This window comes from Oncorhynchus kisutch, linkage group LG4, assembly GCF_002021735.2.
Source record: "Oncorhynchus kisutch isolate 150728-3 linkage group LG4, Okis_V2, whole genome shotgun sequence".
Lineage (NCBI taxonomy): Eukaryota > Metazoa > Chordata > Actinopteri > Salmoniformes > Salmonidae > Oncorhynchus > Oncorhynchus kisutch.
The window spans coordinates 11,727,971-11,754,090 of record NC_034177.2 but is presented as its reverse complement, the minus strand read 5'-3'; the positions used below and the strand labels follow the sequence as shown (position 1 = coordinate 11,754,090).

At 41.1% G+C, this 26,120-nt stretch overlaps 1 long non-coding RNA gene across 1 annotated transcript; it reads left to right on the top strand.

Moving 5' to 3' along the window:
• Nucleotides 1-5,633: 5,633 nt before the first annotated feature.
• On the top strand, nt 5,634-22,507 carry LOC116373953 (uncharacterized). Its single transcript, XR_004209644.1, has 6 exons — nt 5,634-6,390; nt 6,918-7,202; nt 12,409-12,462; nt 16,220-16,300; nt 18,938-19,011; nt 21,970-22,507. It is a non-coding gene; the product is annotated as an uncharacterized LOC116373953 (long non-coding RNA).
• Nucleotides 22,508-26,120: the final 3,613 nt, after the last annotated feature.

The window sequence follows — 26,120 nt, the reverse complement described above, 5'->3', positions numbered from 1 at the left end:
ATTTGACGGTATAGCTATTTCCTCCAATACTGTCACCATGCACTCCTTATTCCTTGACAATTTCCTCTCCAGCAGGTAACGTTTTTTTGTTGTTTCGCCCACCAAGAAATGAGTTTTTGTATGGAGTTCAATTGGCCAACTGAAAACTGTATGACTTATTTGTTACGTGAGGTTTATTTGAACTAATAGTAGTTTCGTCATGGTTAAATTGTTGGGGTGTACTGATATAAGCGGGACAAGTGACATCAAGGCAAGTTTGAGAAAAAACACTTTATATCAGCATTGTCTCGAGATGGCCTTGCATAATTAATGTCATTAAGATAGTAGCACAGCATCTCTCTCCATTGAATACCGGCGGCTGACGTCAACAACCCTCATCGAATATTCAAAAATGATTACAATAATGAGATGTATCCACTAGTGCTGACCCCATTTAGTCGACTGGTCGATTGTTTGGTGGAAAGGCTCTTGGTCAACCGAGATGTCTTTAATCGAGCAGTAGCAACAATATACAGTGGGGAGAACAAGTATTTGATACACTGCCGAGTATGCAGGTTTTCCTACTTACAAAGCATGTAGATGTCTGTAATTTATTTCATAGGTACACTTCAACTGTGAGAGACGGAATCCCAAACACCTGTCACCTCTCAGGTCGTGAGATGGCACAGTCCATCACTTCTGAAATGCTATATGTTTATATTATGTAAGAACAAATGCGCTTTCTCCCGCGTTGGATATTGGTTGCTGTCCGAGGTTCTGAAACACATTAGTGCGCTGTTGAATTGGTGACTTTTCCTAGACCATGTTGCTATGTGCACAATAACAAAGTTAACCAGCATATTGTGCTGAGAATAATTGCGGCGGAGGTACCAGTGGAGTTAGGAGAAGAGAGAACAGCCCTTGTCTAAGAAAAGTGAGGAGAGAGGAAACCACAACTTAATTAGGTCTATAATCAACAGCCTAACTGTTATATGTGCCTGGCTTTATAAATCATCCATATATATCTACAGAAATAAGACCGTTCCTGCTTCTGTTGCCTGTTTTAGTGTTTGGTTAATAGCCTACTGATTCTGTGAGCACCAAGCCTTATGCAACCACGTTGGATAAGCTAAATTATTTCACAAATTCGTCTGTTTTTAATCTTTGCTGTGCTGTAATAGAGGCTTTACACTTTCTTCTGTTAGACTAGCCTCTCTGGTACGCTTATAATTTATTTAGTGTTTACACTGTTCCAAATGGTCAGAAAAATAATAACCCTAATTTTCCTTGATCTCCTTCTTATTGTTATTATTACTATTATTATTATGATCATCATAATAATAAAATACATGTCATTATCATGAGTAGGCTTAGTATAGCAGCCTTGTATAACCACCATCGACCTGTAGGCCTAAGAGCCCATCCTGTTTAGTCTTAATACCATAACATACTGAGGCCTATTTTTCAATACTTACATAGGCTACTGTATCAATCTATAATGTATATGTTCATGTCATCACACAGCATACGAGCCATTCATGATTTGAAATGCAATCAATCATTTTGTTTTACAAATCACATAACAAAGCAAACAAATTATTGCTACTGTTTTTAGTCTGCTGCTTTACAAAAAAAAACTAAAAAGTGGTACAACAGACTCTCTGGTATGCTTATAATTTATTTAGTCTTGTTTACATTGTTCCAAATGTCCAAAAAATGATATTGTTATCTAACTGCACCTGTTTGACACACATAATATGCACCCAGAGCTTGCTCATTACCTTGTTTTTCTCGATCTCCAGTATTTTCCACAACTAGTCAAATTTATTCAACACATGCAAATTCCTCTTTACCTTCTGAACAGCCAGTAAACATTGCCCCATTTAGAGTTTTTTTGTTACGTCTTCTGCATCCGTTTTGCTGTCACATTTACTATTCTGCCTGCGGCTATGTAACCCTGACCTATTCACCGGACGTGCTACCTGTCCCAGACCTGCTGTTTTCAACTCTCTAGAGACAGCAGGAGCGGTAGAGATACTCTCAATGATCGGCAATGGAAAGCCAACTGACATTTACTCCTGAGATGCTAACCTGTTGCACCCTCGGCAACTACTGTGATTATTATTATTTGACCATGCCCTCATAGGCTGGTTCCTCTCTAGGTTTCTTCCTAGGTTTTGGCCTTTCTAGGGAGTTTTTCCTAGCCACCGTGCTTCTACACCTGCATTGCTTGCTTTTGGGGGTTTTAGGCTGGGTTTCTGTACAGCACTTTGAGATATCAGCTGATGTACGAAGGGATATATAAATAAATTTGATTTGATTTATGGTGTTCAGAGTTTTAACGAGAGCAAGGGTTGAGGGAATAGGGAATATTTATCCTAAACAAATTAGGGGTTTCAGTAACGTAACTTTCCGGTAACATTACTTCAGTAACACAGGCAGCGTGATACACACTGTTGATGTTCTGTGGTGGTCACTGCAGCAGGGAGGAGAGAGACACAACGGGTGCTAGTCACACGTCATCCTTTTTTTTAACACAACACAGCAAGTCTGAGCCAGGCCCGGCACAATCAAATCAATTGCGGTCGGACTCCCTCTAGTCATTTGTGTGTCTTAAATCAAATCAAATCAAACGCTATTGGTCACATACACATGTGTAGCAGATGTTATTGCAGGAGTAGCTAAATGCTTGTGTTTCTAGCTCTAACAGTGCAATAAGATTGAACAATTCACAACAAACACACAATACACACAAACCTAAAAGTAAAAGAACGGAAAAAAGGAATATATCAACATTAGGATAAGCAATGTCGTAGTGGCATAGACAAGATTTCATCAAGCAGTTTGATTAAATCATCAGACAAGCTCAGTGCATATAGTTGATTTGATTAAAACAAATACAATGTGGGGAAAAAATCACATTTAAAAATGTTGGCCAATCGATTGGTTGAAAGAACAGACAACTCTTGGTCGACCAATATTTTTTTTAGTTGGGGACAGTAGTATCCACTAATCCAAAGAAAGGATAGGTGGAAAATAGACAGCCAGCCATGCTGCTATGTGGACAACGACTCCCATGGTGAAGGCGGAGAGACGCGCTGACTGCTGACGTATCACCACGCATGCTACGTTGTGTCGAGCATGGTGTGACGCAAATGCACCTCAACCAATAAAAACGCGTGGTGGCTGTGGCCAACCTGAACCGACCCTGCCCACAGCCAACCCCGTTCTGTGTGCTGCTTTGAAGGGTGCATGGGATTTTGATCACTCAGGTATCATATGAACACACAAGACATGGCAAAATGTGTAGAATTGCAGGAAATTAGCTTTAAAACGGCAAAATGTTCTGTCTGACAATAAGAGGGGTGACAAAATGAAGGAAATTAGAAGGGGGGGAGGATTTCAGCAAGGCGATTTTCTTGCCCCCCTTCTATCTTGGGACTGCAAAGCCTGGCACACTTCATAATCATTTCGGTTGCCTATCCTGACATGAAGTTTGTTCTATAGAAAGTATTTGACTCTAGCCACAACATTAAGGAAATTAGAAGGGTGGGGGGATCTCTGCAGGCAAGAAAATATCCTTGCCGAAATCCCCCCCCCCCCCCCCCTTCTAGTTTCCTTAATTTTGTGGCAAGAGTCAAATACTTTCTATAGAACAAACTTCACCGAAATGAATAATTAATGTATGTGTGTTATATTAAACATAGAGAAGGGAGTAAAATGTAGGCAAGTAATAAACATTTCAGAACAACTGCTCGTCGAATAAGACATGGGAGAGATGACGAATTTTGGCAAAGATTTGTATTTATAGACTAATACACTTGCAACAAATAGCCAAACCGAAAACTGCAGACATTACTAGTGCCTCCCCCGCGACCAAACCGCAATAAATAAAAAAATGAAACACAGCCTAACGTGATCATTGACAGCTGCCTTGAAAGACATAAATAAAAAATGTTTTCTGCTACTAAGATCAGTGGAATGTAAGCTAAACTGACAACGGAGTGAATAGCAGAAATCTCAACTAGCAAGCAAGTCGCACGCGAAGGGGGGGATTCTGGCAGGTGGGAGATTTTTGGCACAACACCGGAACCTATTTGGCCGGATCCGGTAACTCTCTTGTAATGACAAATCATGTTCACTTTTTTAAATATAAAGATTCTAATACACGTGATCAAAGTTCATGCGAGTTGCCTCTTAGTTATTTATCCTGCCCCACAAAAAAAAGCGTAATGTGAAAAAGTTGATTTTCAGCCCGGGCCTAATATTCTAAGAGTTGATGGTTTATGGTTTGCGCAACGTCGCAACCTACATTTGAGACTAACGCGTGGCGGTAATATGTATCACATCACTTTTTGTGATCTCTTTCTCGAGCCTGCAACTCTCATCCCTCCAACGATGTATTTCATTATATAATCATAGCCACGCGATGTAAATACATTTTACAAAGTTATAGAATTACTGCTCTGTTCAGAAATTAATTAAATCATTCAGAATATCCTATTACACCATGAGAAGACCTATAATCTAGCGACAGAGCTGTGGATTGTAGCCTAATAACAAGGAATAGCCTGCACTCGCGAACATGCGGCAAATTTGTCAGTGAAAACAGCATGGAGACAAAACAGGCCTTTCACAATATTTCAAATACAATCAAGAAAAAACACAGATTGGAAAGCAAATGGCTCCTTCTGAAAAGAAATGACTCAATGCTGTAGGCTACCAACATAGTTGATCAACTTCCAAATATTGTTTTACGAGAGAGAGATAGGCTTTTGGCACGAGCGCATCAGGTGAGCTGCGCATCATTGGGTCAGTCATTGAAACTGGAAAGCCTTTTAGTAGCATACAATATGTCTCCACACACCTAGGTCTAGGCTATTGATGGATTCAAGGCAAGGTCGTTTTTATTGATCTCAGATTCTCAGTTTGTCAGTGTCAGAGTAGCCTGCCATTTCGATCATTTGTGCGGTATTAAAAATATTCTTCCAAAGTCTCCTGTTATGTAAAAAAAACATGTATTTTTATTTTACTAAGCAAGTGAGTTAAGAACAAAATCTTATTTAGAATAACGGCCTATCCCGGTCAAACCTGAACTGCGCTGGGGCAATTGTGCGTCGCCCTATGGGACTCCCAATCACGGTCGGATGTGATACAGCCTGGATTCGAACCAGGGACTGTAGTGACGCCTCTTGCATTTAGATGCAGTGCCTTAGACCGCTGCGCCACTTGGTCTAAGGCTATGCATTGCATGAAATGCGTTTATAAAAAGCCAAACATTTCCCGGACCCTAGGCTACTAAATATGTTCCCCATGTGTGCACCTTCTATAAGTGCCTCTTGTCTACTGCTCTATGCCACTACGCAAATGTGATGATATGCATGCAATGCGTTATTATAAAGGGGATTTTCTTTCTCTTGCGTTCAGGTAGCTTAGAACTCCCAGGTCACCCCATTCTCGCGCTCACCTTTTGTTCCATTACCTCCCGATTTACAAATGAAGCACTGATAACTGCACGTCATGACACGCACGTGTACAAAACATCTTTCAATAAAGGTTTGAGCTGTCTCCTGACATGTGTAGGCATATGCTATAACTCATAAGAACAACACACAGCCTATAGTCTAGGCTAGCCTACTTGCCTGTATCAAAACTGTCTCTTGTCTATTTGAACTACAATTGTCCTAGAGTGACAACCAAACCATCTAATTGTATGTGATAAACAATCCATACCGGAAAATATATTCGATTTTGAACTCACTCAAGTGCTGGAAACAGTCCGAGGGCTGTTATTGAAAGCGCATTCTCTGCCGGGCTTAGGCGGTCACAAGACTTGGACATCCATGTACAAAAACATCCGCACTGCAATTAGCGGACACAGGTCAGTTTCTAGCCCATAGGCCACTGAGAAACACCTCTGCCTTCAACAGGCCTCGCAACTTTGGCAACTTAGTTCACATTCAGTTGCGCGCATTGGATAACCTACCTTTCCCCAAATGGAAACCTCAGCATTACTCTCGCTTATCCAAATTCGACATTGGAACATTGTTTTTCCTAAAGAGGTATAAGGAGCAAAGTGGTATTCTTATCCCACATTCAGTGATGGTTTTAGACGTAACGGATGGTTGAGGTTGCAAGGAGGGGCACATGCCAAACGGAGCGAATAGCAGTGGAAGAAATTAAAACAAAGATGTCAACAGTTGCCTACCACCCACTCGAAATCGATTGTATTACCTTCAAGAAGCTCGCTGAACGTATAAAACGGGACGCATGATTTCAAGACTCAGAAGACTTGTTGCAGACAACGGAATCTTCTCCCAAAAAGCAAAACAATCGACAACGTCTATAGAGATTTGACACAGACAACTCGCGTCCACTTTTTAGGACATAAGCCTCCTTTAATACATTAAAGTAAGTTGTAGTTTTTTTCCAAGTACATTTTTAGATGATATGTCTATGTCCATGTTATTGTCATCTGCTTTGTAGAGATAAAACGTAGCCTACTGTCATCAACACTTGAAAGTTACTATCCATCAAAGCAAATGTTCTCATACCTGCTTGGATTGAAATGAAGTCAAGCCACCTTGTTTTATTGCTGTGTTATATTAGATAAATATATCAGCATTGCTGTAGCTTTGTATAGTGGTATGTTAAACATATTGTGAGGCATTGCCAATTGTTTTGTTGGCAACATTTTCATTCCCTCTAAATTTGATCATTGTAAGTAAAAATATCTTACACAGAGTTGCATTTGTTACCCTGTTTCGTGTCAATTAGATTGTTTGTTCACTTGTGTGCTTCATTTAATAAGCTACTTCACAGTGTTTCCATCCCATTCATTTGATACCCATTTTTTTGGGGGTGATAGAAAGTCACTTTGCACAGACATCATTTGTTTCTTTCCAGCACTGTGTCTAACTTGATTTGTGTTTGCCCAGCTAGAATAGCCATGCAGGCAGTGAGGAAATGCCACATACTGTCCAGTTTATTCCTTCTGCTGATCAGCTCGGGCCAGTGCATGGACAGCAAGGAGGTGAGGCAGAAAGAGAGAAGGATCCTGCTGGACCATGTCTTACAGGTTAACGGAGACAGCCAACAGGGGGACAAGCCTTCAGTTTCCAGTCGCTATAACAGTGGCCTCTTCCCCGCAGCCCAAGACATGAAGTTCTCCTCTGGAGAAAAGCCTTTATATGTTCCTAGGCTGGATAACAGCAAACCCATAGGTAAGCTGATGAGATTTATTTTTAGGCCATGATGAAACTGTAATCCCTATTTTACTAGGGCTTGACCAGGGCTTGACAGCTGCCGTTGGTCTGTATCAATATCTTTACTACTATAGCCTTTTGTGCATGCTTCCATGTCCAGTTCCATGTACGAAATGTCACACTTTGTGATTTCAGGAGGTGAGAGCTGCCAAGATGTTAGTTAAAAAAGCTATAAATTATTACTATGTTATAAACAGAACAAAAGAAATCTGAGTATAAATGCAATCGATGCAAGTACGCTTCACTGTTTGGGGGTGAGATAATATCAGCAACAATTGGGGTAATGAACTCTATTTCAATCACTGGCGTGATAGTGTGTAAAGTGGGGATCTATATTCCAATTCCAGTGCACCATTGGCACCCTGAAAAATCCACAATCAACCCTCTCACGTGACTAGTGAGGTATCATTGCTTCGTGAAAATATGATCAATGGCTGACCATCACCAACTAAGATGCCAAGGGGGCGGGGCATCATTAACATACTAAACTTGTGAATGATTCATTCAATTCAGGATACGTTGCTGAATGATCAGCCTCCTCTAGCGCCTTGACCAGCCAATGGCGAGCGTCATAGGAATGCATCACAGGTGACGTGGGACCCAGGACACTCACGTGGCACACAGTTTAGTCAGCCATGAACACGTAGCCATTTCTACCAAATCAAATCAAAGTTTATTTGTCAAGTGCGCCTATAGTGAAATGCTTACTTACAGGCTCTAAACAATAGTGCAAAAAAGGTATTTGGTGAACAATAGGTAAGTAAAGAAATTAAACAACAGTAAAAAGACAGTGAAAAATAACAGTAGCGAGGCTACATACAGTAGCGAGGCTACATACAGACACCGGTTAGTCGGGCTTATTGAGGTTGTATGTACATGAATGTATAGTTAAAGTGACTATGCATATATGATAAACAGGGTAGCAGTACCGTAAAGAGGGGTTGGCGGGTGGTGGGTGGGACACATTGCAGATAGCCCGGTTAGCCAATATGCGGGAGCACTGGTTAGTCGGGCCAATTGAGGTAGTATATACATGAATGTATAGTTAAAGTGACTATGCATATATGATAAACAGAGAGTAGCAGCAGCATAAAAGAGGGGTTGGGAGGTTGGGGGCACACAATGCAAATAGTCCGGGTAACCATTTGGTTACCTGTTCAGGAGTCTTATGGCTTGTGGCTAAAAACTCTTGAGAAGCCTTTTTGTCCTAGACTTGGCACTCCGGTACCGCTCGCCATGTGGTAGTAGAGAGAACAGTCTATGACTGGGGAGGCTGGGGTCCTTGACCATTTTTAGGGCCTTCCTCTGACACCGCCTGGTGTAGAGGTCCTGGATGGCAGGCAGCTTTGCCCCAGTGATCTACTGGGCCGTTTGCACTACCCTCTGTAGTAGAGGTCGATCGATTATGATGTTTCGACACCGATACCGATTTTTTTTTTTTGTAATAATGACAATTACAACAATACTGAATGAACACTTATTTTAACTTAATATAATACATCAATAAAATCAATTTAGCCTCAAGTAAATAATGAAACATGTTCAATTTGGTTTAAATAATGCAAAAACAAAGTGTTGGAGAAGAATGTAAAAGTGCAATATGTGCTATGTAAGAAAGCTAACGTTTCAGTTCCTTGCTCAGAACATGAGGACATATGAAAGCTGGTGGTTCCTTTTAACATGAGTCTTCAATATTCCCAGGTAAGACGTTTTAGGTTGTAGTTATTATAGGAATTATAGGACTATTTCCCTCTACACCATTTGTATTTCATTAACCTTTGACTATTGGATGTTCTTATAGGCACTTTAGTATTGCCAGTGTAACAGTATAGCTTCCGTCCCTCTCCTCGCTTCTCCCTGGGCTCGAACCAGCAACACAACGACAACAGCCACCATCGAAGCAGCGTGCAGAGCAAGGGGGACAACTACTAGAAGGCTCAGAGCAAGGGACGTTTGAAATGCTATTAGCGCGCGCTAACTAGCTAGCCATTTCACTTCGGTTACACCAGCCTCATCTCGGGAGTTGATAGGCTTGAAGTCATTAACAGCGCAATGCTTGACGCACAATGAAGAGCTGCTGGCAAAACGCACGAAAGTGCTGTTTGAATGAATGTTTACGCGCCTGCTTCTGCCTACCACCGCTCAGTCAGATTATATGCACGCTAGATAATATCTAGTAATATCATCAACCATGTGTAGTTAACTAGTGATTATGATTGATAGTTTTTTATAAGATAAGTTTAATGCTAGCTAGCAACTTACCTTGGCTTACTGCATTCGCGTAAGAGGCAGTCTCCTTGTGGAGTGCAACGAGAGAGAGGCAGGTGGTTATTGCGTTGGACTAGTTAACTGTAAGGTTGCAAGATTGGATCCCCCGAGCTGACAAGGTGAAAATCTGTCGTTCTGCCCCTGAACAAGGCAGTTAACCCACCATTCCTAGGCCGTCATTGAAAATAAGAATGTGTTCTTAACTGACTTGCCTAGTTAAATAAAGGTATAAAAACAACAACAACAAAAAATGTAAAATAAAATAAATTTTTTAAAATCGGCAAATCGGCGCCCAAAAATACCGATTCCCAACTGTTATGAAAACTTGAAATTGGCCCTAATTAATCGGGCATTCCGATTCATCGGTCGACCTCTACTCTGTAGTGCCTTGCAGTCAGAGGCCAAGCAATTGCCGTAACAGGCAGTGATGCAACCAGTGCTCTTGACGTTGCAGCTGTAGAACCTTTTGAGGATCTCAGGACCCATGCCAAATCTTTGTAGTTTCCTGAGGGGGAATAGGCTTTGTCGTGCCCTCTTCACGACTGTCTTAATGTGTTTGGACCATTCTAGTTTGTTGTTGATGTGGACACCAAGGAACTTGAAGCTACCACATTCACTGACTTCATTTCACCTGTGAGATCAAAAGACCTTACTAATATAAACGTTTTTATGCTCAAGTGGAACAATATAATCCATACTATTGCTGTTGGATTTTGGAACCTCGAGAACTTTGAACGCTAATATCTTTTTGTTACATTAGTAAATGTAGTAATCTTGTCCAATTCCATGACTGGCAAAAGCATGAATTATTGCTTCTGAAAGAAATGTTATCTATGGCTTTGATATCTATGGCTCCTTGAAGTCATTGTCAAGTCAAAGTGAGTATGGCGTTACTGTGCCTTAGTCATTCCATAATAGCATATGTACTGACTGAAACTGACCCATACTAGTCCTTCCTTAATACTCATCTGTGCAATGGTACACATTCCCTCAGACTGTCCATATTACCATCCAACATATTGGTTTTAAAGATGTTCCGACATTTCGGTCAAACGTTGGGTCAAGGTTTAGTCAGAGGCTTTATTTGTATTGACCTCCCTCCAATGTTGTCCAGGCAGTGTTTCAGACCCACTGTGTAAGAGGCAGAGAACCATACAGGTCGCTGGTCAGACGGAATGTACCTTTTGAGGAAGTCAAAATGCTGCACATTAGTAAGCAGTGCATGCACCATTCCTTAAGACCCACAGTCACAGAAAAAAAGAGAAATAGCTCCTGTACACAGTTTCCATTATCTTTGCCAAAGCATAAACTATAGGTATCTCTCTTTTCTTAAAGAAAAGAGTGATGTGTATTACCATATTGTTCTATGTACCTGTCCCTACCTGATAAACAGAAGCAGAAGAGTGACACTCAAAGAAATAGACTGACAGAAATATTCCACATTTATCGTGAGCAGGGCCAGTTGATTTATCGTCAGGATCATGGGGTACTGTATATCTGAAGTCTTCTTCTTCACAGTGATCATGCTAACAAACTGGAAAACACTCCAAACAAACTGTATGTTGCATTAGTCAGTCCCTTTGGTGCCTCCGTCAAAACAGTGTTATTCCCTTATATCAGTGGATAGTCATCAGTTATGTATTGGTAAACAATAGGTGGGTAAATTGTGATTGTCGGTTGCGGTAAAAAAGTAACACTTCCTATTCTTTCAATGCATTTCTACACAAAAGGTGGGTAAACTGTTGGGCCTCTTCCCAAAAAAAGATGGGTAAACTGTGTTTACTTGCGTTTACCCTCCACTACCACCACTGGTCTCATGACCGATGTACAGACTCCAGCAGCCAAAACAATATTTCTGGATTTGGGGTAATCCAGCCTGCTAGTGTTAGCATTTACCTGCCGTTTTCACACTTACATAACTCACGTCTGATCTAGTCTGGAGCCAGGTTAAGGTTTCAGAACCCTTATTCCCTTTAGATAAGACCCATAGCCTGTTCATCTCTTTATACTGGAGTGATGGGTCGTTGTTTTCCTTAATGCCCAGTGGTATGTCTGAACATCAAACACATTGCCTTGGCTTACTCTAGTCTAGTGGTTTGTAATTGAACTGATCATCTTTTGCAATTTCTGCATCAGAGAGTACTGCTCATTCCTCGGTCCGTTCTGGTAAAATAAGCACCACAGCTAGCGGCACGGATTTATTCTCATGACATTGATAAGTATTATAAATGCTGGGAAATAATCTCCTTATGCCGTTTGCCTGAAAGCCGCGTCTGACACCTGTGTGCTTTGCATGTTTGGAGAGTGGATGGGCTTGGCTGAGATACAGAATGTGTACAAGGAGCCTACAAGCCTCTGGCGGAGATACAGAATGTGTACATGGAGCCTATAAACCTGTTAGCGTGTCCTCGGTTGTGAGACAATCTGTGAGTTTTGATATAAAAAACATTTATCACATACTTAAGGACTCATAGTTGTTTCCTCCCATCAGCTCTGTTCCAAGAAAAAAACATGTTTAGGCAAATTCTCTGATAGCATTTTCTTTACTGCATTGGCACAGGTGAGGCGGGTGTTTGTTGGTATCTACATGCTCTAGGTAACTTTGTAACATTTACACACATTCATCTATTTCCAACGGGTTATCTTGAAGCTGAATTCCGTAAAGGGGAAACAGTGCCAATGTTCGCCCCAGCGCCTTTGTTATTGTTTTTGTTTTGTTGATGAAATGGAGGAGTTCTATCGCACGTGCCATGATGTCAGAGAGAAAAACATTGTGATTGTTGTTGAGGTAACTTCTTTGTTGTTGAAATATCGTGGGCGTGGCCATTTCACCATTAAGGATTTCATTTTTAATGGTAAGATTGATTGGTAACTTCTCTTTTTCCTTTTTTTGTAGATAATGTCCCAAGAGATATAAACCTGAAAGACAAGTTCATAAAGCATTTCACAGGTAAGACAAATGCTATCAAAGAGTATTTAATCAACATTTGTTTCGGGATCAATCTCACCTTACATCTGGGACCATGTGTATCAAGCATCTCCGAGTAGGAGTGCGGATCTAGGATCAGGTCGCCTCTGTCCATGTCATCTTATTCGTTGTGATTTAAGAGGCAAAAATGATCCTAAATCAGCACTTCTACTCTGAGACAGTTGATACATACAGCCCTGCACACATTATATCAGCTAAAAAAAATAAAAAATACTATTTAATTTGTCAGATGAAGACTCTGCTCTGTGAGCTGATTCCCGCCTCTTTAATTTCTAATCAAGGAGCATTTTATTCAACTTTCCAAAGTTCAGCCATGGTGTGACAGTTCAAAGTTATTCCTAGACGAGAACCAAATCCCTAAAACTATGTCATTGCCTGGGATGGACCTCAAAGTTGTGCTGGAGAAAGTTGCCATTAAATACATTTATGAGGGTAGTAGGGGAGAGAAGGTGAGCACATTACTCTGGCAGAAACAGGCGGGGTAAAGTTGAAGGCAACGTAAGGTTAAGCTGATTATTTGTAGCAGGACCTCTGAACAGACTTCAGTAATTGGTGTGAAAATCTGTTATCCAGAAGCTCACTAAAGGCCCAGAAGTACTTAGGTGTGATCATTAAAGAGGCAATCAGCTAATTAAAACAATAACAAAGTGGATCCCCTCCACTGTTTTGCTAAAAAAGCTGAGGAATGGGGCTGGAGAAATGTAACCACTGTCAAATCCATAGACCGAGCTATGGATGCAAGAACTGACCATCCATCATAACAACATAGTTTGAACCATGTTTTGAGGCTATATAGAGTTACATTTACTTTGTTTACAAAGATATTTCTGGTTCTCATGTAGTGTGACAGTTTAACTAAGTTCATGAAAGCATTTCTAAGTTATATTCTTCAAGAAACAATGGGTAAATATCATTCATCTACTGTACCTATTGTCCAAGTCTGAGTCCTTTTGTGATGTCATATCATGTATTAGTATGGACCAGTAGAACAATGATTAATGAGTCTGATAGTAGCTAGGTTTAGGTTTATTTGAACATTTATATACACTGAGTGTGCAAAACATTAACAACACCTTCCTAATATTGAGTTGCACCCCTTCCCCCTTTTGCCCTCAGAGCAGCCTTAATTCATCAGGTCATGGACTCTACAAGGTGTCGAAAGCATTCCACAGGGATGCTGGTCCATGTTGAGTCCAATGCTTCCCACAGTTGTGTCAAGTTGGCTGGATGTACTTTGGAGGGTGGACCATTCTTGATACACATTGGAAACTGCTGAGTGTGAAAAACCCATCCGCGGATCAAACCTACTTAAAATGTTGTTTTGCCCATTCACCCTCTGAATGGCACACACACACAATCAATGTCTCAAGGCTTAAAAATCCTTCTTTAACCTGTCTCTTCCCATTCATCTACACTGATTGAAGTGGATTTAACAAGTGACATCAATAAGGGATCATAGCTTTCACCTGATTTCAGCTGGTCAGTCTATGTCACGGAAAGAGCAGGTGTTCTTAATGTTTTATATACTCTGTGTATATTTATATCGTGATATATACAGTGAGGGAAAAAAATATTTGATCCCCTGCTGATTTTGTATGTTTGCCCACTGACAAAGAAATTATCAGTCTAATTTTAATGGTAGGTTTATTTGAACAGTGAGAGACAGAATAACAACAAAAAAATCCAGAAAAACACATGGTGGCAAAACCCTTGTTGGCAATCACAGAGGTCAGACATTTCTTGTAGTTGGCCACCAGGTTTGCACACATCTCAGGAGGGATATTGTCCCACTCCTCTTTGCAGATCTTCTCCAAGTCATTAAGATTTTGAGGCTGACGTTTGGCAACTCGAACCTTCAGCTCCCTCCACAGATTTTCTATGGGATTAAGGTCTGGAGACAGGCTAGGCCACTCCACGACCTTAATGTGCTTCTTCTTGAGCCACTCCTTTGTTGCCTTGGCCGAGTGTTTTGGGTCATTGTCATGCTGGAATACCCATCCACAACCCATTTTCAATGCCCTGGCTGAGGGAAGGAGGTTCTCACCCAAGATTTGATGGTACATGGCCCCGTCCATCGTCCCTTTGATGCTGTGAAGTTGTCCTGTCCCCTTTGCAGAAAAACACCCCCAAAGCATAATGTTTCCACCTCCATGTTTGACGGTGGGGATGGTGTTCTTGGGGTCATAGGCAGCATTCCTCCTCCTCCAAACACGGCGAGTTGAGTTGGTGCTAAAGAGCTCCATTTTGGTCTGATCTGACCACAACACTTTCACCCAGTTGTCCTCTGAATCATTCCGATGTTCATTGGCAAACTTCAGACGGGCATGTATATGTGCTTTCTTGAGCAGGGGGACCTTGCGGGCACTGCAGGATTTCAGTCCTTCACGGCATAGTGTGTTACCAATTGTTTTCTTGGTGACTATGGTCCCAGCTGCCTTGAGATCATTGATAAGATCCTCCTGTGTAGTTCTGGGCTGATTCCTCACCGTTCTCATGATCATTGCAACTCCACGAGGTGAGATCTTTCATGGAGCCCCAAGCCGAGGGAGATTGACAGTTCTTATGTGTTTCTTCCATTTGCGAATAATCACACCAACTGTTGTCACCTTCCCACCAAGCTGCTTGGCGATGGTCTTGTAGCCCATTCCAGCCTTGTGTAGGTCTACAATCTTGTCCCTGACCTTCTTGGAGAGCTCTTTGGTCTTGGCCATGGTGGAGAGTTTGGAATCTGATTGATTGATTGCTTCTGTGGACAGGTGTCTTTTATACAGGTAACAAACTGAGATTAGGAGCACTCCCTTTAAGAGTGTGTTCCTAATCTCAGCTCGTTACCTGTATAAAAGACACCTGGGAGCCAGAAATCTTTCTGATTGAGAGGGGGTCAAATACTTATTTCCCTCATTAAAATGCAAATAAATGTATAACATTTTTGACATGCGTTTTTCTGGATTTTTTGTTGTTGTTATTCTGTCCCTCACTGTTAAATAAACCTACCATTAAAATTATAGACTGATCATTTCTTTGTCAGTGGGCAAACGTACAAAATCAGCAGGGGATCAAATACTTCTTTCCCTCACTGTATTCAGTACGATGTCATACAATATAAAACCGAAGTGAAATATATGAACAGCCTAACTATATGGACAGTGCATTATCAATAAGTCATAGCTAAGTCATTAAACAACAAATTGGCATACCACAAAATCTATAAATATACATTTCAATGTCTTTGGTAATAGAGTGTCATTTGCATAGTTAGTCATATGCATAGTTGGATCTCTGCCTTGGTTGGAGCTCTGCCTTGGTTGGAGCTCTGCCTTGGTTGGAGTTCTGCCTTGTTTGGAGCTCTGCCTTGGTTGGAGCTCTGCCTTGGTTGGAGTTCTGCCTTGGTTGGAGCTCTGCCTTGGTTGGAGCTCTGCCTTGGTTGGAGTTCTGCCTTGGTTGGAGCTCTGCCTTGGTTGGAGCTCTGCCTTGGTTGAAGTTCTGCCTTGGTTGGAGCTCTGCCTTGTTTGGAGCACTGCCTTAGTAAAGAGTATCTTGACAGCAAGATCATGTTTTGCACCCATGTCCGAAAATATTGTTGCTCTTTTGACGTTGTTGCTAATGTCAAATGGGATCCACTTCAGTTCTGTTATGGAGATGTTCAAAAGAAGGAAAGGAAATGGAACACATTAACATTTGTTTTCAGTTTCCTGATAAGAGCTTTTCTTTTAAGCAGGACCAGTCAAGTTCTCATCAGAATGTAGAACACATTTTCATAGACTCTATCACAACACAAGGGATTGTTCAAGACCAGCATGTATGTATACATTTTTAATGTCATAATACTGTGTTCATCTATATTTGTGATCAGTAATCTTGGTTTCTGATAGTCATTTACACCACTTTATTCATTAGCTAACCACAAATTTACAACTGTGGTCCCTGACTACATGATGGCAATGATGTTCCTTCCACTGCCAATATTATGCTGTGGGAAAATTTATTTACTGCCAACATTTTGCCCACAACGACTTTCTTTGCCACAGGTCTTACTCTAAGTAAATTAATGACCACAGACAGAAAGCAGACATTCATCAAGGCCATTTGCCTTTGGAAACTTTATTCTATACTGGTCCCAGATCTGTTTATGCTAGAACCCAAATACTCATTATGAATTAATTGAATGCGTAGGTGGTGTAATACGGTGTCTTGCTCTAACATTAGTCAAACTCTCTTTGATGACCTCATATCCACAGTTTTTTTCATTCAACTTCACAATAGAGTCGCTTGTCTTTGAATGGAAGCAATAAGTGGACTCTTGAATCAAATCCCTGTAACAAGTCAGTGGAATACATCATGTGCCATTAAATTACGTAAACTTTAGTTTAGCAGATGTAATGAACAATCGTGTTGTCGTTGTAGTTTTTATTGGAAAAGGGACCGATGACATCCTACAGTAGGTAGGGAATGGCCTCAGTATGTCCCCAGACAGTATGTCAGTTTCTCAGATGGCTGCCTGAACTGAGGTGTCTAAGCAGCAGCCCTGCCTCCATTGTGGACCAGTGAATTAGAGCATGGACTTTCTCAGTCTTCTTTTTTGTGTTGTCAATAAAGAGAAACACAACCACAACAGCCTTGTACACTACTGAAACTCAGTTTAGTGTACTCTTTATATCAGGCCTCCCTGCTCCCCTGGCCTCCAGGGCGGTACTCAGTCCCTTGTTCCCTTGGCCTCCAGGGTGGTACTCAGTCCCTTGTTCCCCTGGTCTCCAGGATGGTACTCAGGCCCCTGTTCCTCTGGCCTCCAGGGAGGTACTCAGTCCCTTGTTCCCCTGGCCTCCAGGGTGGTACTCAGTCCCTTGTTCCCCTGGCCTCCAGGGTGGTAATCAGTCCCTTGTTCCCCTGGCCTCCAGGGTGGTACTCAGTCCCTTGTTCCCCTGGCCCCCAGGGTGGTACTCAGTCCCTTGTTCCCCTGGCCTCCAGGATGGTACTCAGGCCCCTGTTCCTCTGGCCTCTAGGGTTGTACTCAGTCCCCTGTTCCCCTGGCCTCTAGGGTTGTACTCAGTCCCCTGTTCCCCTGGCCTCTAGGATGGTACTCAGTCCCCTGTTCACTTTGCCTCTAGGTTGGTACTCAGTCCCCTGTTCCCCAGACCTCTAGGTTGGTACTCATTCCCCTGTTCCCCAGGCCTCTAGGGTGGTACTCAGTCCCCTGTTCCCCTGGCCTCTAGGATGGTACTCAGTCCCCTGTTCCCCAGGCCTCTAGGGTGGTTCATGCCCCTATTCCCCTGGCCTCTAGGATGGTACTCAGTCCCCTGTTCCCCTGGCCTCTAGGGTTGTACTCAGTCCCCTGTTCCCTTTGCCTCTAGGGTTGTACTCAGTCCCCTGTTCCCCTGGCCTCTAGGGTGGTTCATGCCCCTATTCCCCTGGCCTCTAGGGTGGTACTCAGTCCCCTGTTCCCTTTGCCTCTAGGGTGGTTCATGCCCCTGTTCCCCTGGCCTCTAGGGTTGTACTCAGTCCCCTGTTCCCCTGGCCTCTAGGGTTGTACTCAGTCCCCTGTTCCCCTGGCCTCTAGGGTTGTACTCCATCCCCTGTTCTCCTGGCCTCCAGGGTGGTACTCAGGCACATGTGGGTCCTGGGCAAGACAATACACTGTGTACACAACACAATGAAATGCTTACTTGCTGGTTCACAACAAAAATAAGAATAGAACAAAAAAATGTCATTAAAAAAAATGAAAACAGAAGCTCAATGGAGTAAAATTATAATACAAATGTAGCACTCAACACATCTACAGTACAATATTTACACACTTCAGAACAGCTGAATTAACATACAGAAGAACATTTAAATGGTATTATATTCAAATAAATATAAAAGTATTGTGGCCTGGGCTGATATAGTGATTAATGCTGATGCCGTTGGCACACATTTCTACTGCATATGCTGTGGTTCTGATACACACTTCTACTGCATATGCTGTGGTTCTGATACACACTTCTACTGCATATGCTGTGGTTTTGATACACACTTCTACTGCATAGGCTGTGGTTCTGATACACACTTCTACTGCATATGCTGTGGTTTTGATACACACTTCTACTGCATATGCTGTGGTTTTGATACACACTTCTACTGCATAGGCTGTGGTTCTGATACACACTTCTACTGCATATGCTCTGGTTCTGATACACACTTCTATTGCATATGCTCTGGTTCTGATACACACTTCTACTGCATATGCTCTGGTTCTGATACACACTTCTACTGCATATGCTGTGGGTCTGACCCTGATACACACTTCTACTATCCTTTCCTGTCCCTCCACTGTATCTGTCTGTACCTGTCAAGTGTTTGAAAGTAATTCATGACGTGCTCATATTTAGTATAGAAAGACAGTTAGTAAATGGGAACAAGAAACAAATAGCGATGAACTATTTTCTTTATCATTTTACAGACTACAAAAGATGTGCAAGATTGCTAACACGGCTAGCGATGAGTCCACTTTGCTCACAATCGTAGACATTGCATGTGAGTATGAATTATTTCAAGGGGTTAAACTGTCAAAGGGGCTCATATGTATAATCAAGCTTTATGTTGATTAGTACACTTGGCCTAACATTGTATGACTCCTTGCTCTAGAGGTAAAGCTACAGAGAAATGATTTACACTATTTTATTTCTATTGTGAATAATTAACTGTAAAGATTGACAAGTGGCAATCCTGTAATATTTCCCTAGTAACTATGTATTGTACACATGCTGTACAGCTCCACCAGATTATAGCTGTGTTTTCAACCCAGCCATCTTGATTATGTGTGATACCAATCACAGGAAGAGAGAATTATGTTGTTGGTGGGTCAACGCTATTCTAATTTGTGTCTGTGACATCTGTAAGTAATCTGAAAGGATTTGAAAATAACTCATGTTCACATAATCAGATCCATGTGTCCCCACAGTTTCTGTCCTACATGTTCTGAAATATAATGTTACGAGGCTCTTTTGTTTCGTTCCAACTCTATTCCATCAAAGACAAGATCCTAATGTAATATACAGCACCTTAACAAACGGTCATCAAAATACATTTACGCATGATTATTTACAGTCTAGCTCATTCTTTTGGAAATCTAAAAGATGAGAACAAGTATTTGACTAGCTGAAATAAGTCGAATGTCATGAGAAAGTTACATGTCAGCGGTAAGTTAGGGCCTACATACAGTGCATTTGGAAAGTATTCAGACCCCTTGACTTTTTCCACATTTTGTTACGTTACAGCCTTATTCTAAAGTAGATTTTTTTAAATCATCATTAATCTACACATAATACCTCATAATGACAAAGCAAAAACAGTTTTTTTGAGAAATGTTTGCAAATGTATTAAAAATAAAAAACAAAAACCTTATTTACCTAAGTATTCAAACCCTTTGCTATAAGACTCGAAATTGAGCTCTGGTGCATCCTGTTTCCATTGATCATCCTTGAGATGTTTATACACCTTGATTGGAGTCCACTTGTGGTAAATTAAATTGATGGGACATAATTTGGAAAGGCACAAACCTGTCTAGTTCCCACAGTTGACAGTGCGTGTCAGAGCAAAAACCAAGGTATGATGACGAAGGAATTGTCCGTAGAGCTCCGAGACCATAATATTTCTGCAGATTAGAAGGTCCCCCAAGAACACAGTGGCCTCCATCATTCTTAAATGGAAGAAGTTTGGAACCAACAACACTATTCCTAGAGCTGGCCAACCATCTCTGCAGCACTCCACCCACCAATCGGGCCTTTATGGTAGAGTGGCCAGACGGAAGCCACTCCTCAGTAAAAGGCACATGACTGCCCGCTTAGAGTTTGCCAAAAGGCAACTAAAGGACTATCAGATCATGCGAAACAAGATTCTCTGGTTTGATGAAACCAAGATTGAACTCTTTGGCCTGAATGCCAAGCGTCATGTCTGGAGGAAACCTGGCACCAATGCTACAGTGAGCATGGTGGTGGCAGCATCATGCTGTGGGGGTGGTTTTCACTGGCAGGGACTGGGAGACTAGTCAGGATCGAGGGAAAGATGAACAGAAGAAATTACAAATAGATCCTTGATGAAAACCTGCTCCAGAGCACTCAAGAACTCAGACAGAGGTGAAGGTTCACCTTCCAACAGGACAACAACCCTAAGTACACAGCTAAGACAACACAGGAGTGGCTTCGGCACAAGTCTCTGAATGTCCTTGAGTGGCCCAGCCAGAGCCCTGACTTGAACCCGATCATCAAACATCTCTGGAGAGACCTGAGAAAAGCTGTGCAGCGACCCTCCCCACCCAACCTGACAGAGCTTGAGAGGATCTGCAGAGAAGAATGGGAGAAACTACCCAAATACAGTTGTGCCAAGCTTATAGCGTCCTACCTAAGAAGACTCAAGGCTGTAGTCGCTGCCAAAGATGCTTCAGTAAAGGGTCTGAATACTTATGTAAATGTAATATTTCAGTCGTTTTTATTATACATTTGCAAAAATGTTTAAATAAAACGTTTTTTTCTTTGTCATTATGGGGTATTATGTGTAGATTGATGAAAAAAATAATTTAATCAATTTTAAAATAGGCGGTAACGTAGCAAAATGTGGATTGCACTGTACGGGCAATGAGCATTCTCCTGTATGTAGAAAGTAAAACCTTTAAATGTCAGCAAGCCTTGCACCAGCTTAAGAATGTGAGCAAAACGAAGACCGTTTGGAAGTGCAACCAAGTGTGTTAAGAAGTTGTGGGGTCACACGATGTTAGATGCTCACCGCTTGGTCAGACAATGAAACAGGAAGTACCTGATTGTCTTGATCCTGCTAATTTTGGATACCGTCATCAGTGTTAAGTTGATAACCCTTTGTTACACCTGTCTATTACCTCCACCTGATGAGGCTCACGACAGCAGAGATTATGATTTCTGGGCCTATTTGTGTTCAGGCTCATTTAGAACTAACTCCATGTCAGTTGATGGCATCTATGGGCCTTTAGATGGTCCAACATGAATGAAGCCTTAGCGAATAGCCTATTACAAGCACAACGTTAGTTGGAGTGTAATTGAAATTCATTTGATTGGAAAATTGAGGGGGCTGGCACATTGACAGTTTTTCAGTCTCTCCAGTCATTATTCTTTTTTACTCTGACAATGTGCTCTAGCCGGAACCATAAAGAGAGGTCTCGCTGCTGCCACTGGAGGGAAGGGACTAAAGAATGACCTAAAAGGGCCTATTAGCTGAATCATTGATTGATTCATTCGGCTCATTAGAAAATAACACATGAAGTGCCCTTCCTTAGTCCCTAAGGAAATACGGAAGGGCAGCTCCAACCTAATTTTAGACAAGAGATTCTGTGGCCTATTTTTCAAACTAACAATGTAAGGAATTCAAAATGACATTTGAAAAATAAACCACTGTGTTTTTGACAATAACATTATGGTAGTTTTTTAATTGTGTTTAATGTTTGAATTTTGCTGTGTGTTTCAGGCTCAAAATTTTGAAAGAGGGATATATGTTTTGCCCAGGAAGTGCCTTCAATTCACAGCAGTCACATTAAGAACATATTATTGTAATTGTTTATAGTATTTTTATTTGTGTTGTTGATACTGTATGTATATGAAAATGCTGGCAGCCTTTATTGGTTTTATGAAAGATTTTCTTTTTATCTTCATGTAACATTTATTTTTAAGAAAACCATAATTTAATATTGAATACACCAATTTATTGAAATGATATGTATATAATTCATCACAATAATTCAGAAATATACAATTATTTTCTTAAAGTTCTCACATAATGAAGATATTTTCTTCTCATCATGTCTGAATTAATCTCACTTAATATTATTTGCTTTGTCAATATTACATTCTGAGACGGTCCTACCATGGTCGTTGAGATATTTATTTCACTGTCCTTGTCTCCATTGTATTTAATTTGGCACTTGAATGATTCCAGTCAATGAAAACATGTTGAATGACGACGAATGTAATAATGCACTGCAGTACTAAACAATAAAAAATATTGAAGCACAGAATATTTGCAATTATTATAGAAGAGCGTGAGGGAAACATCTCTGAGCTTCTGGTGTTGGGACAGTCAATAGGGAAGCTGTAAGTAGGTATATAGCCCAAATAGCACACTATTCCCAAAGTAGTGCACTACATAGGAAATAGGGTGCCATTTGGGACGTAAACTATAAGCCCATAGACGCACACAACTGTTGGGTAGACCACGAGATATTAGAAGTGCAATTATTTAACTCTGACAACTCAGTCAGGACACTTCTGTCTGCACCTCATAACCACTACAATTTTCAAAACAACACATGTTTTAGCAACGACAAAAAATGCAAAATCCTCAATGTGTTCGTAAAGGCATAACTGAATTCCTGTACAGTGGGGAGAACAAGTATTTGATACACTGCCGATTTTGCAGGTTTTCCTACTTACAAGGCATGTAGAGGTCTGTAATTGTTATCATAGGTACACTTCAACTGTGAGAGAATCTAAACAAAAATCCAGAAAATCACATTGTATAATTTTTAAGTAATTAATTTGCATTTTATTGCATGACATAAGTATTTGATACATCAGAAAAGCAGAACTTAATATTTGGTACAGAAACCTTTGTTTGCAATTACAGAGATCATACGTTTCCTGTAGTTCTTGATCAGGCTTGCACACACTGCAGCAGGGATTTTGGCCCACTCCTCCATACAGACCTTCTCCAGATCCTTCAGGTTTCAGGGCTGTCGCTGGGCAATAGGTACTTTCAGCCCCCCTCCAAAGGTGTTCTATTGGGTTCAGGTCTGGAGACTGGTTAGGACACTCCTTAGTTGCCCTGGCTGTGTGTTTCGGGTCATTGTCATGCTGGAAGACCCAGTCACGACCCATCTTCAATGCTCTTACTGAGGGAAGGAGGTTGTTGGCCAGGATCTCGCGATACATTGCTCCATCCATCCTCCCCTCAATACGGTGCAGTCGTCCTGTCCCCTTTGCAGAAAAGCATCCCCAAAGAATGATGTTTCCACCTCCATGCTTCACAGTTGGGATGGTGTTCTTGGAGTTGTACTCATCCTTCTTCTTCCTCCAAACATGGCGAGTGGAGTTTAGACCAAAAGGCTCTATTTTTGTCTCATCAGACCACATGACCTTCTCCCATTCCTCCTCTGGATCATCCAGATGGTCATTGGCAAACTTTAGACGGGCCTGGACATGCGCTGGCTTGAGCAGGGGGACATTGCATGCGCTGCAGGATTTTAATCCATGACGGCATAGTGTGTTAGTAATGGTTTTCTTTGAGACTGTGGTCCCAGCTCTCTTCAGGTCATTGACCAGGTCCTGCCGTCTAGTTCTGGGCTGATCTCTCACCTTCCTCATGATCATTGATGCCCCACAAGGTGATATCTTGCATGGAGCCCCAGACCGAGGGTGATTGACCGTCATCTTAAACTTCTTCCATTTTGTAATAATTGTGCCAACAGTTGTTGCCTTCTCACCAAGCTGCTTGCCTATTGTTCTGTAGCCCATCCCAGCCTTGTGCATTTCTACAATTTTATCTCTGATGTCCTTACACAGCTCTCTGGTCTTGGCCATTGTGGAGAGGTTGGCGTCTGTTTGATTGAGTGTGTGGACAGGTGTTTTTTATACAGGTAACAAGTTCAAACAGGTGCAGTTAATACAGGTAATGAGTGGAGAACAGGAGGGCTTCTTAAAGAAAAACTAACAGGTCTGTGAGAGCCGGAATTCTTACTTGTTGGTAGGTGATCAAATACTTATGTCATGCAATAAAATGCAAATTACTTAAAAATCATACAATGTGATTTTCTGGATTTTTGTTTTAGATTCCCTCTCGCACACTTGAAGTGTACCTATGATAAAAATGACAGACTTCTACATGCTTTGTAAGTTTGCAAATCGGCAGTGTATCAAATACTTGTTCTCCCCACTGTACTTGGTTTCAAAATCGCTGGCAAACTTTTCTGTTAGTCCCTTGAGAACCCAAATTAATTGCAATCTTAGACTGTTGATCAACAAAAAGTGAAGCAATCTAACTCGATAAAGCCAAATGGACCGGAAAAGAGCCTCCTTTCTCTATCCTGTTCTGTTTCATAGCCTGAAGCAAAACAATTGATTACATGAACAACAAGCGTTAAATATTGGTAACATATTTGACTTTGAATTGGTGAAGTCCATAGTGCATCCACTGACGTTGTATGCACTAAGATGTATCCACTAAGATGTCTTAATAATTTTAGTGCATGACTGATTTGTTTTCTTGGTCTTTCAGCCAGGATGCAGCTGGCCTTTTCTTGAAGATGCCTTTCACTTTGAGCTGCATGCATCTGGTATTAAACCTCCAGTGACACGGACATCTGGCAGTTACAATAACTTGACATTCACTGAATAAACTTTTACTTTTGGACTCAAATTTGTATATCGTTATGATGGCTCAGAAGTCCCTAAAGTCAGTTATCACAGAATGATGAAACACCCCTCCTTTCAGGTGCATTGTGAACAAATGATGAGTGCTGTTATAACAAGCTCCCGCAGTTGCCTGCTCAGTGCTCAGACATTACAAGAACATTACAAAGAACATTAGTGTTTATTTTCTAGAGTTATCCAGGATATGCAGCCTCTCTCGGTCCAACTGTCATTTAAGAATCTTGTACAAGAAGGGCAAGCAATAGCAAATAACAGGGATAGAGACTTTAGCAATTGAAGAAAAAACTAACTGAGGCAAAAAAGAAAATAGAATTGTAAAACAATTTGAATATAAATAAATCTGGACATTTAAGGGACATTACACTCCAAAACAAATTTTACCTCATATTTCCAGTAATTTTATAAATATTTATACCAAAAATGTTCTTACAAAAAATAAACTGCACAAAAAACTGCTATATAAATTCCTATTGCTATCGTCTTGTACAGACATACGCCTGGGAAACAGTGGATTGTTCATTGATTTGATTTTGGAGAGTGATAAAAAACTGCTATATAAATTCCTATTGCTATCGTCTTGTACAGACATACGCCTGGGAAACAGTGGATTGTTCATTGATTTGATTTTGGAGAGTGATAAAAAACTGCTATATAAATTCCTATTGCTATCGTCTTGTACAGACATACGCCTGGGAAACAGTGGATTGTTCATTGATTTGATTTTGGAGAGTGATAAAAAACTGCTATATAAATTCCTATTGCTATCGTCTTGTACAGACATACGCCTGGGAAACAGTGGATTGTTCATTGATTTGATTTTGGAGAGTGATAAAAAACTGCTATATAAATTCCTATTGCTATCGTCTTGTACAGACATACGCCTGGGAAACAGTGGATTGTTCATTGATTTGATTTTGGAGAGTGATAAAAAACTGCTATATAAATTCCTATTGCTATCGTCTTGTACAGACATACGCCTGGGAAACAGTGGATTGTTCATTGATTTGATTTTGGAGAGTGATAAAAAACAGATACATTGAACCCCTCACACATAAGGAAAGACTAGAGTGACTGAATCTTAAACACTTACTAGGCCAAAGATTACAACACTACAGTTCTCACCCCAGCATGTCTCTATTGTCCGAAAGGCTATGAAGTATTTAAGATGATCATATAAATAGATATAAAGTTCTT